This window comes from Magnolia sinica, chromosome 10, assembly GCF_029962835.1.
Source record: "Magnolia sinica isolate HGM2019 chromosome 10, MsV1, whole genome shotgun sequence".
Taxonomy (NCBI): domain Eukaryota; kingdom Viridiplantae; phylum Streptophyta; class Magnoliopsida; order Magnoliales; family Magnoliaceae; genus Magnolia; species Magnolia sinica.
Window position 1 is genome coordinate 72365460 of NC_080582.1, and position 17476 is coordinate 72382935.

Consider the following 17476-nt stretch of genomic DNA (forward strand, 5'->3'; position numbering starts at 1 on the left):
TGGTTTAACAATCATACCAGCAATGTCGTTTTAGAGACAATGGGCCATTAAAAAATGACAAAAATGCCATTTTCTCTGGCCATGTCTCTCTATAATCTATTCGTGCATGCCTAACCTACCCATGATTTTCTTTCCCGGTCTTCTGACATGCTCAGCTTCAGAAATTGTCTAAACAGAACCAACAGAGCAAAAATTCAGATTCATGTTGACCAACCATTCCAAGTTTCTTGATTGATATTTATAGCTCTCCAAGTTAGTCCTTAATTTAAGTCAATCATGGCAGAGATGTTGGTAATATGGATTCCTTGCGCAGAGTCCTTTATATTGCACGGGTGGTATTTGGAGTCATTCTACAACAGCCTCCTATGAGGGAAGCTCCGACTTCATGCCATTTGCTGACATAAGAAATGAAATCTTCATCTGAAACCCCTGTAGATGCCTGTAGCAGGATAGAAAAGGAACGAGAAGTTGAAGTATTTTCAGTAAGCATTTTGTGGGCATCTAAAATGCAGAATTACATGAAATTTGGTTCCATGTCACTAGCATCTTAGACTAGTTTATTCTATGGCTAAGACTGCATTAGTACTTTGTAGACAATTTAACAATCGAGTTGTTGTCTAGCTCCCATGAAAAATGGAACTAAACAAAGAAAAGAAGGAATTTCTTAATATTGGAGAATTGGTTGTGTTCATGTTCCACATGTTTTGAAATGACAACGCAATTGCTGAGTTGCCACCTAGCTGGTCCACATGTTTTGAAACACAGCAAACTTATAGTATAACCATTTGATCATTCCATTGAAATGGTAGCTTGTATTACTGTTGAGTCCATCTCAATCTTAAAGAATATGCACTCTAGAAGGTAAGCATACATATCAAATGCCCAGGGATTCAAATTCCATGATATGCTTAAATTATAGAGGCTGATACATATACAATAAAATCACATACGTGCTACATTTTGTGGTAGAGATATACAATTCATGAAGTCTTGGAGAAATTTGCCTTTTCTATTAGTCATAGTTTTTCTGTTTCTGTTTCCAACACCATGCTTCTGTGTCTTATATTAGTTACGTCCACAGAGGTGTGAAGCCTAAAAATTTTCTACAGGATCAGAGAACGTGCTCTGATACCATGTTGACTGCGGACAATTTTATGTGATAGAATGCAATATATGATATTTATAAACCTCTAGTACCAAATGCAGGAAGAATCTAGAATAGCTAGGAGGATTGGAGAGATCCAGAAAGCAATACAGTTGCAAGTTTGCCATCACAAAAGAATTACAGGAATGCCATTACAAATCATCCCTCAACAAGTACAGCTTTGTCTGTTAATATGCACAGGTGATTGATCTTTCTCAAAGTATCTGGGTATCATGATTCCAGGAAATCAGTACCAGTTCATGTGAAATGGATCGATTATACTTTACCTGGCCGTGTTTCCATTTGTATGTATTTTCAATGCATCTTAGGTGAGCATGTGCCTGTTGTTCTGTTTTTTGTTTGCATATTTAGCTGATATACTTCACTGAAACCTAATTTGATTTTCTTTTTTATTCCATAAGTTTTGTGTGCTTGTGTGTTTTGTTATGTTGGTGTATGCTTTCTACAGTTGGGTTTGTTCACATATCGCTTGTACATTGATGTCACGCTCTTTACATATGGTGCCTGTAGGTTTCCAGATCAATAGGATATGCATACTTGAAAACACCAGAATTTACTCTGTACAATTAACAAATTATGATTTCTATAGTGCTTTTCTAGTTTTCCATATGGAAAGATGATGATTCAAGTTTTTTTTTTTTTTTTTTTTTATACACACACACACACTCATAAATATGAAGCTGAGAGTCTGTCATGTAAATGTGTGATCATTTTTTGGCATATTTACCTCTTTACATAATGGGATAAGATAGAGTACCAGGTCACTTTTCTCACATCATGTCATAGGTGTGAAGGAGCTTGAGGCAAAATGGATTATGTCCCGAGAATGCCATAAATGGTTCAGATTTAATGGAAAAGGGCTAGAGTTGTGAATGGCTACATGTTCAATATTTCCTAGATCCGATATTCCAATCTTATGGGATTTTTTTATGTTGTTTCCCCAAATTCACAGCTTTAGGGCTTTCTTGCTAACCTTGGTAGAGCTTAAAATAGTATTTACGGCTGAATCCCTTCTATGATGGTTGCGTGCCATGATCTTAGCAAGTAACAGAAAATACACAATAGATGTATAGATGCAATTCTCATATCTTACAGGAATGCTTGGTGCCGGGAACAACCAATGTGTATTTTACAGTCCAAATTCAATCTTGACCTTCCTGATCCTTGATGGGAATCCTAGCCCTGGCCTGATCCTTGATGGGAATCCTAGCTCTGGTAAGATTCCTGATTTCATCGGGAACTGGATACAAATCAACAGACTGTAAAAACTTTATTTGATTTGTTTTCAACATAAAATGCTTCTATCTGAGAAGATCTATATGAACTATCATTTTGAACCACTGCAGGCTTATGCCAGGCACGTCTATGACGGGACGTATTCCTTCTAACATCGCTCTCTTGGTGAATCTAATATGTTCTTCTTTTGTTGCTGCTTTATTGCTTGGAATTTCCTTGAATTTATACCCAGTCATGGAAGTAGTATGATATGAATTACCTTTTTGAATCCAATATGTTTCGATTTTCTGGAGGATATCTGATTTGAAAAGATCAAGTATGTCTTTCCCTTCATTGGAGAATATGGCCAACATGGAGACATTGTGAGTTGAATGGATATAACCCTGATGGTGTAAATATATTATTTTTTGTTGATTCTTTTGCTCATGAAGTGTCTATCTTGGTTGTGTTCTGCAGGGTACTAAAATTGCTTGATTTCTGACGAAATCCCGTCATATATTTGGAGCAGAACAAGGCAAATCAATTTCCTGTAATTTATTTTGGACAAATCTTTTATATGTTGGCATCTACCAGAAAATCATTGTTTATTTTTTGTCACAGACTAGAAGAAAAGCTCTTGGACATGGAGACCATGGATATTCTAAGGCAGCAGGCCTTGTTAAAAGCACTTGTAAAACACAGGCCGAAACAGCTATTACAGAAAAAATGATCCATTATGTATAGGAAGGTGATATTCATTTTCTTTCTCCAATTTTGCTTGAGATGGGCTTTCTTGCTTTTTGTTGTGCAATTTTGTCAAGTGGTTTTGCCTATTGATTGGCTGGCCGAAGATGTGTGCCTTTGTCAACCTATTGAATGTTTCTTTTGAGCAGCTTGCGCAGGGTGGTACTGCTGTGGGAACTGGATTGAATTCCAAAAAAAGGTATGAATTTTTCTGGGTTTTAAGCAGTGTGATTTGTTATGGTAGTTATGTACTCATCATTTCTTACAATCTTCATATCTGGGATACTGTTTCTTCTTTTTTGACTAATTTGAAAACACAACCAAGACTTTTTTATATACTTTTTTACTTGTAGTGTAAGGTTTAAAAGGGATGTAGTGTATGGTATTGAAAGTTTTAATTTCATGCTGTTTTTTGTCTTGCGAGATGTAAGTTGCCCCATCGGCTTTACTAATATAGAATGTTCTAGATTATTTATATTGTCAATTGATCTTTATAGTTCCCATCCTTATTCACTGTCTCTCATTATGATGTTTATGCAGGTGAAAGACGTCTTCTTTCCCTGGATTTGATGTTCCCCTTACTCATCTGAGCTAGTCCCTTCCCCTTTTTAATGTTTTTTATTTTTTATTTTTTATTTTTTATTTTTTATTTAACAGTTATTGATTTGGATCCTCATTTCTTGAGTAGTTTTTAATGAAGGATCTAAAATTAAGCTAGGGAAGAAAGAAGATGAAGAAGCTGATGAAATATAGCAGGTAAAATAAAATAAAATAAAATAAAATAAAGTTGCCTTTACTAGATTCGGCCAAATAGTTATTCTTAACAATGCAATTTCAATGTTATTTTTTTGAAATCTTCTTGACTTGGCATATGATTGGATCATCTGAATATTAGCAAATCCATCTTGAAACTAAGTTGCCACTCTGACTTGAGAATTTTACATTTTTTGCTCTTAGAAACTTAGAAAAAAAATCCAAAAGATAACAAAAGTGAGCCTATCCAAAGACTAGTGCAGCCACAACGAAGTATGAAATTTTTATTTCAATGTGTTATGGTAGAAAGGGTTAGGGCTTAACTTGAACCAGGGAATTAGAATCTGGAAGCAAGCAACAAGTCGTATTGATTTTCATAACACTTAACTGATCTTAAAAGGCACGTGCTAGCATTTATTTCACATAGGGCATCTCTCATTGCTGATTTCTATTTGCATTTCTATAGAATCTATACTTGATATGGGATTATATGTATCAAGTTTCTTGGAAGGATGTCAAATAATGCTAAGTCCATGGAAATTGTACAAAGTAATTTTTAGAGCTTAATTTAATTTCTTGAATAGTTGTTTTCAATTGATTTTCATGCCATGCTAAAATTGGTTTCATTGTTCTTGTTGCAGTACCTATGGCAGTTATTGCTTCTTTTAGGAAAATGAAAAAGCTTGTCCAAGACATTTCATTGGTTGAGGCTGCACTTAGGACCTCGTCTCAGCTTGTAAGTTTAGCATGCAGCCTCTAAGCTTTTTCAAATCCATTATCCAGTAGCTCTCTCTCTCTCTCTCTCTCTCTCTCTCTCTCTCTCACACACACACACACACACACACACACACACACAATGCACGAACACACATCTTATTTCCATTGTCCCTTCACGTGCAGGTTGTAAGTTCCGATGGAAAGAAAGTGAAGTGATTGCATGCATTACCAGACATTGACATCGAAGATGCAAAGGTATTTCTATGATGGCTTCTTGATAATTTTCACAGCAATCTGATACATGACTGCCATCCCAAAAAAGCTATAAACTTCTTAAGGTGTATGTTCATCTGACTCTATGCTCTGTTTCCCTCTGTCGACATAATCTCCTAGGAATAGGTAGTTGGCATCTGTTGGAAAACCTCCATATTCAAACAGTCGTAGGAGGTTCGAAAATTGCCAATGTATGTCGCCTGCTTGACAGCGGAAGAAGAAGAAGAAAACCCATTCATTTGACCAGACAGAGAATAACAAGTCAAGAGCTAATATTCCAAACATTGAAATGAAATAGGAAAAAATCAAAGAGAAAAGATGCAAATCATTCATGAAGTGGAAGATGATGTGAGATAGGATGTAAGCTATTTAACTCGGGGGTTGTTTGGATGCCTGTAAATGGTTTAAGTTGTAAATGATTGTCTGCGTTTGGATAGCCACTTTTCCTTGGAACAAATGCTTTAAAATATTGGGTGAATGGCCTGCATCCTATGTATATGTATAGCCCCAACTGATCAGCAGATGGTTGGTATTCTGGGTAGAACACACGGAATATGTATGTGATATCCACTCAAACCACTGTTTGAATATGGAGGTTTTTCTGGTAATGTAGCTGACTGGACTAGGAATGCTGGTTGTTCTGAATGGTTGTATCAACTAAGCTTTAATAAAGCACACTATCTTTCCAAAAAGAATGAGGGTGGAAGCTTTATCTGATCGGTAACCTTCAAATAGATAGTGAAAAGGAATATTATTACCAGAACATACCATTTTCTGAATCATAGGGAAATTAACCTTTTTGCAGCAACAATTTTAGAAAATTTTGAGAATAGTCTATTTATTGACTCCTCTTTTGTGATGATGTTACACGTATCATTTGCTTGTTTTATCATTAATATTTCATATCTGGTAAATGTAGGCTTGATTCAGTAACTTTAGAAACATGGATTTATATGTTGAATGTTTAATTCTTTATACTCTATTTATATGATTATTCATTTCAATATATTAATTGATTTCCATTTCCCTTTCTTAGTCCTTTCATTTATGGTATTCTCTCATTTTGTGGGCTGCAGGTCAGGCAGATTTGCTAGGCTTCAACGGATTCAATGCTCATCGGGCCCATGAGCAGCCTTATTCATCGCGCCCACATTGCATCATTTGATAACATCTCCTGTGAAAGAGAAGGCCTGAGGAAGGATGATAACATTCGCAGTGTAAAAAAAAAAAAAACTAGGATACATGAGTCACCTTTTCTTTTCCTCTCTCTCTCTCTCTCTCTCTCTCTTGCTGACGAAAAAGATTTGCTCTATGGCTACGGGTTATCGGTAGCCATGAGTTCTATAACTATGGATTTAATTCGTAGCCATGTGTTTTTAAATATATAGCTACGGTTAACCTATGGATTATAACCATAGCTAGATTCAGCTACGGATTTTATTCGTAGCTTTTCATAGAGTTTCAATAAAAAGTTGACGATTTAGCAGCGTCCAGCACAACCGTCAGTAAAGCCTTTACCGATGCCACCTTTACCGGCTGTTACCTGACTGCGGGCAAAGGCTTTGCCGGCGGTTTTGACCGCCGGTAAGGGCCAATTTTCTTGTTGTGACATGCGGCATATGCATGAGCTTTATTGCACACGCACGTGTGCTTAACAAAGCTCAGGTTATATATTTGGTGCACCAGAGCATTGGTGCTTCTTGTGTGAGCTCCTGACACATGGCATAATATTTCATTAGTCCATGATCAAACCATTTGTTGGGTGGGTCTGTAGATTGGCAACAGTAGAAAATTGCTACATATCATACTATCTTAGCCTTTCGATAGCTTACAAATAGATGTTAGAAGAAACCATTAGCAACTAGTGAATGGGAAAGAACTGGCAATGCGATCCATGCATAGTGTTCCAACTTGAGCAAAACACACCCAATGAATGGTTGGGATAATGGGCCACTATGCCATTTAAATCACATGATGAAATTAGTTGTTGTCCTCAGTTTAGATTTCTGCTTATATAAAATGTCACTAAGTAGGCTGTAGCATATGTTTCTACATTATTTAGAACTTCCCATATTGTTCTTAGTAACAACACATAATTTGATCATGCAGTTGATCTTTACAAAGTAAAGCATCCGTTGACCCTGCACATTGATGACCCAAGGGTATTCTCTACCAACCTTTCTCACAAGTACAAACTGGCTGCTTCAACATTTGGCATTGATATTATTCATGTTACTAAGGCAATTCACGACATGTACCATCATGGTTAATGTGTGCATGATCTCAGCCAGGCATCAGTTAGGCACACCATGAACACACCTTAACATCCATCTAGGTGTTATATTATATTCAGGCTACATTTCAGGCTGCATATGATGACACTTGATATGCAGGCACTCAGAAATTGTACATGTTGTATTTATCATTTAAAAAAAAAAAGGAAAGTGGGCTCTTACCACAAATATCATTGATCCTGAAACTGTACAGCCATTCAGGTGGGACCCAACAAAAAGGGGCAGATCCCACCTATCATATAAGCGCAAGCTATACAAAAATACACCAAAAAAGAATGGAAAACAGCAGTCAAAATTTGGAGCACCACAGGGAAAGAGCGGCCTTGCACCGGACATGGTCAAGCACTCCGAATAGACTCAATTCCAGACCTGTCCAACGCAAGAGCACCCTGAACAAGGCGAGGAAGAGCAGGGAAGGAGACGAAGATATTGTTTGGGCAACCATCACTAGCCAACCTAGCCAAGGCGTCCACTACCATGTTGTATTTATCATTAGATCAAATGTGTTTATATAAAACTAATACAATGTCTCTCAACGTTATGGAGGACTATCATGCTAGCATTCAAGATGCAACATCAATGGAAGCAACTTATAGGTTTATCATCTGTACCATCTCTCTTTTGTTTCAATTGTGTTATGTTTCATTTGGATGTTTGTACAAATATTAAGAATGAAAGTATCTCCTAGATTTGTATTTTAATTGGTGGAACATAATTATGATGATCATTTGTTTGGTTTTCAGTGTAGGTGATATTCTTTACATTATATTATTTCATCAGTAGCTGACCCAATTTTGGCTATTTACTAAATATATAGTTCACTTTGCTATTTAGGCCAACTGAGCATCCAAACACACCCAAAATGATATTTAGTCGTTTCGTATTCATGCCCAATCTTTTGAATTTTGTGAATGGGATTCTTATTAAATAATCGTGTGATTTTTTTATTTTTTTTGGATGACTATCAGGTGTAACAGATTCAAAAAAAGAAAAAAAAAAAAAACCAAATATAATGCCTTTTTTATTTGTAAAAATTTTAGCGACGGGCCAAATCCATCGCTAATTTCTGAACAAGTTGAAAATCAACGACAAATTTAAGGTCTGTTACTTCTCGTAATATCAGTGACGGGCTGTATCCATCGCAAAATTTTATAATGATGCATAATTCAGGTGGTTTTTCCATAGGTAAGCGATGGATTTTTAAAAATTTTGTGACGGATATGATGTGACAGATCCCATTTGTCGTTTAATTTTTACGATGCGGCAAACAACAACGCACCATTTGACAGACCAAATCTGTCGTTAATTTGGTTTTGTGACAGATCTCATCCATCAAAAATTCACAATTTTGGCGTAGTGAGTTATTTCCCTTGGCTTTGGAGATTACCATCTCCACTAGTGTAGTCTATTTATAAAGAGGGCCATTGATAGAGAAAGTGGTTCCATTCTGTTAAATCGTTTTGTGGGATTCCTAGTATGGGTGGGAGAGGTAACACTTGTATTTATATTTTTCTTATTTCTAATAAAAAAGAAAGCTTTGTATTGTTGTCCCATAGAGTAGGTATATTGCCAAACCATATAAATCCTTGTGCCTCTTATCTCTTGTTTTGATTTTGCCCTTTTGGCATTTGTTTGGTCCTTTTATATTGTGTTTTGGCTTTTTTACATTTATCACATGCAGATGTTTTTCCACAACAAAAAGATGGATCAAATTGTTGCTTAAACATTCTTTGTCAATGATCTTGACCATTCATAATTAGGTCCAATGATCAAATGGATATCATTTCTCATAGTGTATATTTTCATGGTAGCCCATAAAATGTTTTATAGACCAGAGAGTCAATGCCACTAGGAGCATTATAACTTATAGTCATAGGAGAGTGCTGGAGTAATGAGGGCATTGAGTCTCTCTCTCTCTCTCTCTCTCAGTTGAGATTTATACTCCCCACCATGATGTGTGTTTGACATCCACCTCTTTAATCAGATGAACCCTTCCATGGTGGTTCATGGGCCTAAAAATCAGGCCAATTCAAGACTTAGGTGGGTCACACCATATACAACAGTTGAGAGTGAATGTGCACTCGCTAAAACCTTCCTGATTGTTTATGGGGTCCATTGAGATGAGGCTTAGACATCCAACTCCTCCATTGCATGTCTCCAACCTGGATGAAGGGTAACACCAAATCTCAGGCCATTTCAAAACTCAAGTGGGCCCCATAAAGTTCTTTTAGATGTTTTAGTCATGATTTCAGATAGTTTTCGATGGTGCGACCCACGTAAGTTATTGATATGGCTAGTTTTTAGGACATCCCATACCTAGAGGGGACTCACTAAGATGAGGTTCAGACATCTAGCCCATCCATCTTACGTGTCTCACTTGAGTAAGGGGTAACACCAAACCCCAGGCCATTCCAAAACTCAGGTGGGCCCCACAAAGTGCTTTTAGATGTTTTAGGCATGATTTCACATTGTTTGAAATGGTGTGGCACTCCTGATTTAGTTCTTAGGGCATCCCTTATTTAGAGGGGACCCACCAAATCTCATTACTGATGAATAATTAATTAACGACGACTACTACTAACTATTGGGGTTAAACTAAGCTGTCAGTGAATATATTCCTAAAATTTTGTTGCAGACATTTGATTTGAGATTATAGCTTTTGAGGTTGCTTCAATTCACCAACGGTTACTTCAAGCAATTATGACGAAGTATGACCATCTGGGTTACTTCAATTCACAGACAGATGGAAGTCATCGGCCTTTCTCAGGCAATTTCGATGGCTTTTATCCGCCGGCATATCCTAAGAAACGCCAACAGCGTATGGCAGTCAACATATGTAAAAAAGCAATGCCGACAAAACTATTGCCGATGGACATTTGACAGCTTTTAGCCGTTGGCGTTGCATTTCACCAATGGCTAAAATTCATTGGTGTTGATCATGTTTTTAGTAGTGACATCATGGTGGGACCATGAAGCTCTCATGCTCACACATGTACAACTAGTTTGTCCAGCTAGTTGGTACGTGGGACCCAATTAAAGTGTTTGTATGATATACCACTGGTCTACCATGACACTCGATAAAAATGGGGGATGCCCTAAAAATCAAGTTGATCCAACCATTAAATATGACCCATATGAACATATAGGTAGGGCTGTACACGAACCGGGCTAGCCCGGTTAACTCACTCGACTTGGCCCGAAAAAGCTTGACTTGGCCTGACCCGGAACTAAGTTCGGTCTGAGACGGGCCATTTTCTTTAGCTTGAAACTGAGTTTGAGCCGAGTTCGAATAGGTCCCAGTTCGGCCTGACTTGGTTTGAAACCCGACCCGACTCAGCTTGACTCGGCTCAACTCGGCCGTTTACACACACACACACACACACACACACACACACACACATATATATCCTAAATCCTTACCCTAACCATTTGGGACATAGAAGTGAGAACGCCACCCGACCCTAAACCCTAAAACTCTCTCTCTCTCAATCTCTCTCTCTCTCTCTCTCTCTCTCTCTCTCTCTCTCTCTCTCTCCCTCTCTAATCTCTCTCTCTCTCTCAATCTTTCTCTCTCTCGTCCCTCTCATCTCTCCCTCTCTAATTTTTCTCTCTCTTTCTCTCTCAATCTCTCTCCCTCTCTCTCAATCTCTCTCTCTCTCAATCTCTCTCTTGACTTCTGGGATAGTTTACCGCTCTTCTTTGAAGTGACAATGACTCATCCACCTCACAGGTGACATAGATTTACAACAATCCAGGCCATCCAAATCGTGGGTCCCTTTGTAGATGGAGCAGGTCTGAAACTGGCTCGAACTCGGCCCAAACTCGCCCGATTGCTGAGCGGGCCGAGTTCAGGTTGGACATGTTGGCCCGGTGATTGGGTCGAGCCGGGTTTGGGCTGAGTTTGACTGGTGACCGAGCTGGGCCGGGTTGAGCCCAGTTCGACTCGGTTCGGCTCGATGTACACCCCTACATATAGGTATTGGTGTGGTTGTTTATTATTTTCTATGGAGTGTCCCACCCAATAGTTGGGATGATCTGATTTTTGGGGCATTTCATTTTTATCGTGGGAATGCCTTACTAGTTGGGTTGTATGTTATACAAACACCATGGTGGGCCTCACATACAACTAGTTGGTGATCAGGGTCAAATATTGCATATCAGACCCCAGTAATTACCAGATTTTACGTATATGATAATGCTTAATGGAGTATTTTAATTGTATTTTTGTTACAGGATGAAGTCAGGAGCGTTAATTGAAAATTGATGTTAAAGGCATGGATTTCATGATCCAAAGTCTCCAGAGCACGGGATAGACTCCAGAGAACCAATAATGAAGATTTTACACGCCTGAGATCTGAGGAAAGCAAGCCAAAGGGGCCCGAAAAGGGTCCAGAATGCAAGATCACATGGTTCCCGCTATCCAATCAGTTCGAAACTTCATACATGGGATGAGGGCCGTAAATTAACCGTACATATTAAATTTCAGCCATAGAAGATCTCAGGAAGTGGTCCAACGGACAGATCAGCCTATTAATCTCTAAATTGGGGCCCACCTGATATTTGGAACTGCCTCAACCTTTGTATTGACGGTTTAAATAAGTTGAGAAACAGGATGGATGGATTGGATTTCTCGAAACCATCACAGTGGACCCCATATGTATAGCATGTGTACATAGTGCACATGTGCACCGCCCGTATACCGAACGACCTGCGTCGGGTCAGCAACGCTGACCCGAACTCTTTCTTAAAAACGGAAAATCTCCGTTTCCAGCGCTCCGCGAACCGAACCGTTGTCGTCGGTTGTGGGGCCCACCTATTGTCCAAATGGACAATCCAAACCGCCCATCCGCTTGGCTGAGGTCGATATCGTCATCGCCAAGATGTCCGTTTGGTTCCATACATATGTAAGGACGTTGATCGAAAAACGTAAAATGGACGGTGAGTTCAAAACTCCGTGGGTTGCACCAATCCACCCCAAAACCAGTCAATTCCTACCGATTTTTTGAAAAACCAATGGACGACGTGGATTCCTCGAATTATCCAGAATGGGCCCCACAATCATCGCAGGCGTCGGTTTGGCGTCCGCGTAGCGTCTTCACCGTTTTTGCGAAGGTTTGTGGGCCCCGTACGTCGCCGATCGGCCGATCCGACCGTCCATCGTGTAGAGGGCTTCGAGAGCTTCAAAACCATGTTGATATTCTTCGCCCATGCGTACACACGTGTGCGGTACAGAGGCCACAAACAGGCCGTCTTGTGACGTTCAAAACTGTTTTTTTTGAGATTTCTTCTGTGGGCCGCGCTAATGGACCTTCAAAACTATCCATTCTTGACTGAAATTTCGTCCTGAATCCAATGGACGGGGTAGATTTTCCAGAAAATGCCTCTGTGGGGCCCACCGATCACGGCTGCGAAAATTTGTACTCCGAGTCCTTCTACGACTCTGCCACCGACCTCAGCCATCCAGCAGCTATAAAATGAGAGTTTTGGACGTGGGAAAGGCATTCAGAACCATTCGGAGTCATTCAGAACCAGGGGATTCCAGATCTGGAGCAAGGAAGAGAAGAAAGAGAAGAAAGAGAAGAAAGAAGAGAGAGATCGATTGGTTTGGTGTTTAATTTTTATGAATTTTATTTAATATTTTTCATGAATTTTATGGGTCACTAATCTCTCAGCTAGGGCTGAGATGAAGCCCCTAATTTGATTAGCTCTTGTATTGGTTGATTTACTTTGAATTTCAATTAATTTGTTTCTTTCTTTAAGTGGGCTTTATGGGTTTAAATTCTATACTTCTCCATCTATGAACTTGATTAAAGTATATATATGGATGTTGTTTGGATGCTTATTATAGGTACTTGTGTCTGATCAAGAACAAGTTTCCTATAGAGGAAGAAACAGGGTGCTTTAATGAATGTACATTCCATGTACCCAACCAAGGATATGGGATATGTCATTCATGGCATTGCTTAAAGGAATTAGACAGTTTGTATGCCCGATTAAGGACACAGATTGTGCTTTCTCTATTTAAGTGGTATCAATCTAGATCAAGGTGAATCAACAGACAAAACAAGGGTTAGGATAATCAGGGGTGGATTCGAAAGTCCTAGTGCCCTCTCTCTGATTGAATTTTCTTCCCTGTTCTTAATTAATTGTTTTTCATAAAATTGTGCTTAGTAATTCATTCCATTATTTGTTGGATTAGTTAAGGAGAATCATATATTTGAATTGTGACGACCAGTCCTCGTGGGAACGATCTCGTAATACGTACCGTATCTACATCTGATTCGTATACTTGCGAGTTTAAAAATCATTTAAATCATGTTGGTTTAAACAAAACATCAAGTTTTTGGCGCCGTTGCCGGGGACTGTTTTGTTCCTATTGGATTTAGGATTCTCTCTTATCATAATTCATAGTCTTAGGTTTTTTACTAACTCTAGGTTAAATTTTTTTTGAAACTAACCTATTTCCTGTTTTGTAGGGACTTGACATAAACTACTAATTTGGTAATCTCTTTCCAAATTTTCTATTTTTTTTCTAATTTCTATTTTTAGAATTAAGGTTTTATTTTTTTAGAAAGTTTCTATTTCTATATTTTTTTATTTTTAGAAATTTCCTATTTTCTAATTCTAGATTCCGATTCTTCTTTCAAGTAACTTTCTATTTTCTAGTTTTAGAAATTTTATTAGAAGAGTTTTTAGGTTTTATTTTTTTAGAAAGTTTCTCTCTTCTTTTCTAATTTCCTATTTTTTAGAAATTTTCCCTTTTTAGAAACTAACTTAGCTTTTATTTCTAAGATTATAAATTTATTTTTTATTTTTTTTTTTTTAGAAATTAACCGTTGCTTAGGATTTTTTTTCTAGCATTATCTTAGTAAATTTAATTTATTTTTGTTTTCTTTTTGTTTACAGGAATTAAGGAAGGAAGCTGCTAAATAACATTGTCTTCAAAAGGAGGAGCTCTCAAATCTTCAGACATTCATCATCTCCTTTTCTCGGGTTCTTCTTTCCAATTCTCGTTTGCATAGCTTTCTCTTGTTTTTAGGAATTCATAACTTTTTCCTTTAGTTTTATTCATCATAGGTTGCATCTTAGTTTAGTTTTCTTTCTTATATTAATAACATAGTTTATGCTAGGACGTAGATCTCTGAATATAGAACTAGCACCGTTTGATCCTGAGATTGAAAGAACAATTCGTGAAAGATTGAGAAATAATCCTGTTGAAATGGCGAATGAGATTGAAGTTAAAGCTCTCAAAGATTATTCAGCTCCTGTCCAATTTAATGCGCCTTCATGCATAGTGTTGCCAACCACTACGGCAGCACACTTTGAACTTAAACCTGGAGTCATACAATTGTTGCCATCCTTTTATGGATTGGACAAAGAGGACCCATATCATCATGTGAAAGAATTCTTAAACATTTGCTCCACCTTTAAGTTCCAAAACTTCTCCGACGAGTCGAACCGCCTACGCCTGTTTCCTTTTTCTTTGAAGGATAAGGCGAAAGCATGGTTGAATTCTCTAGAAGTTGGATCTATCACTACATGGGACCAACTGTCTAAGAAGTTCTTAAACAAGTTCTTCCCCGTTCACAAAACCAATGCCCTCCGTAGAGAAATCACTAACTTCACACAAAAAGAGGGCGAGCACTTTCATGAATGTTGGGAAAGATGGAAGGACTTGCTTCTTAAATGTCCTCACCATGGTTTTGAGAAGTGGCAACAAGTTCAATACTTCTATGACGGTCTGACACCACAGAACCGTCGCATGGTTGATGCCACCAGTGGAGGGTCATTCATGACCAAAAGTGATGTCGAAGCGTGGAACTTCTTTGAAACCTTGTGCGAAAATTCCCAGCAATGGGATTATTCAAATAGAGGTGACAGAAGTCCCCAACCACAAAAGAGAGGTGGTATATATGAGATAGGAGTCATGCCAGAGCTGAGCGCCAAGCTTGATAACCTGACAAAGAAAGTTGATGCTCTGGTATTAAATAATGGACCACCACAAACCGCTCAAGTCGAGGCATATGCCACATGTTCTAGTCCTGCCCATCCTATGCAGTCTTGTCCATCTGGTGCAGCATTCCCAGAACTTCTCTCTGAACAAGTTCATGCTATGAACACTTTTCAAAAATCTGGGAATGATCCTTACTCGAACACATACAACCCAGGGTGGGCTAGACATCCAAATTTCTCTTGGGCAAAAGGACCACAACAAGGAGGACCATCTGGAAATCCTCCCATGCAACCGCACCTCCAAGTTGGCAATTAACAACCTCAACAGTTTCCACAATATCAACAATTGCCTACACAATCAAGGAAACCATCTCTTGAGGATACACTCCATCTTTTCATGCAGAGTTCTCTCCAATTCCAAAAAGACACCCAACAAACCTTACTGGCCAACCAGCAAAGCTTACATGCAAATGCACAATCCATTGCCAAGTTGGAAGTACAAATGGGTCAACTAGCTGCCACATTGAGTGAGAGAGAGAAGGGCAAGTTCCTAGCCAACCGGAGGCTAATCCAAAGGGACAGTATGAGATTGGCTCTAATTCCAACCAAGGGCAATATCATGAACAGGCCAAATCGATCACTACCCTTAAGTCAGGCAAGCAGATTGATAACAGAATAGAGATGCCTGGGGATGAATCAAATTCTAAAACAAAAGATCAAGATGAAGCAGAGAGTCATACCAATGCATCCAAAGTCCAAAAGCTCTTTGACTCTCCAAGAGCCACTAATGTGCCACCTTATGTGCCCAAAGCACCCTTTCCTCAACGTCTGGCACCAACAAAGAAAAGAAATAACTTTGATGAAATCTTGGATGTGTTTCAAAAAGTGCAAGTCAACATCCCGTTGCTTGACGCTATCAAGCAAGTCCTTGCTTACGCTAAGTTTCTTAAAGATTTATGCACTCAAAAGCGTAAGATGAATGTTCATAAGAAAGTCTTCCTTGCAGAGCAGCTCAGCTCCATGATTCAACATAACACCCCTCCTAAATTTAGGGATCCAGGAGCTCCCACCATTTCTTGCGGCATAGGAGATCATAAGATCGGGAAGGCATTACTTGATTTAGGGGCGAGTGTCAATTTGTTACCATATTCGGTTTATGAGCAGCTAGGACTTGGTGAGTTGAAACCGACTAAGGTAACATTACAACTAGCCGATAGATCTGTCAAGGTGCCCGGGGTGTTATTGAAGATGTGTTAATCCAGGTTGATAAATTTTATGTTCCAGTGGATTTCATAGTTATCGATACTCAGCCTGTCCAGAATCTTCATAGTCGGATCCCAGTCATTTTGGGTCGTCCATTTTTGGCCACATCTAATGCTATGATCAATTGCAGGAATGGAGTTATGAAATTGTCCTTTGGTAACATGAATATTAAACTCAATGTTTTTAATGCAGAACAACAACCCCAGATTTGGATGACATATTTGAAGTGGACATGATCGAGAGCCTTGTGCCGGACTCCTTCCGTACATCTTTTGAAGATCCTCTTGAGACCGGCTTAGCACAATCGGGCATGGATTTTGACATTGATAGTCCCATCCATGAAGTCAATGCATTGCTCGACTCTACTCCTATATTGGACTGAAAAATGGAGAGCGAAAGTGGAACCTCTCCATCCCTCTGAGACTCTTCTTGACAGCATAGCTTCCGACTCTGAGAAGACAAAGGCGAGCAGGCTGCTTAATGTTCTTAGAGCATATAAGGCAACAATTGAACGGAAGATAGTGGAAATACAGGGAGTATGCCCCACGATATGTATGGATCATGCTGTGGAAATGTCGCATAACATGCAAAGGAAGCGTGATCCTAACATAGAAGAAGTCGTTCGAGCAGAAGTCCTTAAATTATTTGACGACAGTGTCAGTTGCCTTATTTCAGATAGCACAGTTCATGGGAACTCACGTCACTTATCTGGGATCGGTTAATGAAAGTGTTGAGGTAATTTCTTTGGCGGACCCTGGTTATAAAGATTATTTCATTCATGGTCCGTTCTTGTCTGGCTGAAGACGTTAAACTTAGCGCTCATGGGAGGCAACCCAGCCTTTTGCTTTATTGTATTGCTTTTTATTTCATTCATTTTCACTTTTCTCATTCATTAGTTCAATGTTTGTGGGTAGCATTGCCGCAAACCCTCACGAGACTACAACTCGTCCACTAGGGGTAACCTAGGGGTTTAAAGGCTTGTTGCATGCGCTAAATGCAATCGAGAGCACTGCGAAAGTGGTATAGGTAGGATCTTCTTTTCTTTTTCTTTTTGTTATTTTCGCTTCTATTAATTTCTCTCTTGCCCTAACTTGCTCTT

The 17476-nt window shown here is 38.8% G+C and overlaps 2 long non-coding RNA genes and 1 other non-coding gene across 3 annotated transcripts; 2 read left to right on the forward strand and 1 right to left on the reverse strand.

Annotated features, from left to right (window-relative positions):
* Positions 1–2351: 2351 nt before the first annotated feature.
* On the forward strand, positions 2352–3147 carry LOC131257535 (uncharacterized). The gene is made up of 2 exons (XR_009177483.1): positions 2352–2426; positions 2512–3147. It is a non-coding gene; the product is annotated as an uncharacterized LOC131257535 (long non-coding RNA).
* Positions 3148–3798: 651 nt separating this feature from the next.
* On the forward strand, positions 3799–6016 carry LOC131257536 (uncharacterized). Its single transcript, XR_009177484.1, has 4 exons — positions 3799–3880; positions 4519–4613; positions 4778–4849; positions 5944–6016. It is a non-coding gene; the product is annotated as an uncharacterized LOC131257536 (long non-coding RNA).
* An 8742-nt stretch (positions 6017–14758) lies between these two features.
* LOC131217770 (small nucleolar RNA R71) lies at positions 14759–14865 on the reverse strand. Its single transcript, XR_009157360.1, has one exon. It is a non-coding gene; the product is annotated as a small nucleolar RNA R71 (small nucleolar RNA).
* Positions 14866–17476: the final 2611 nt, after the last annotated feature.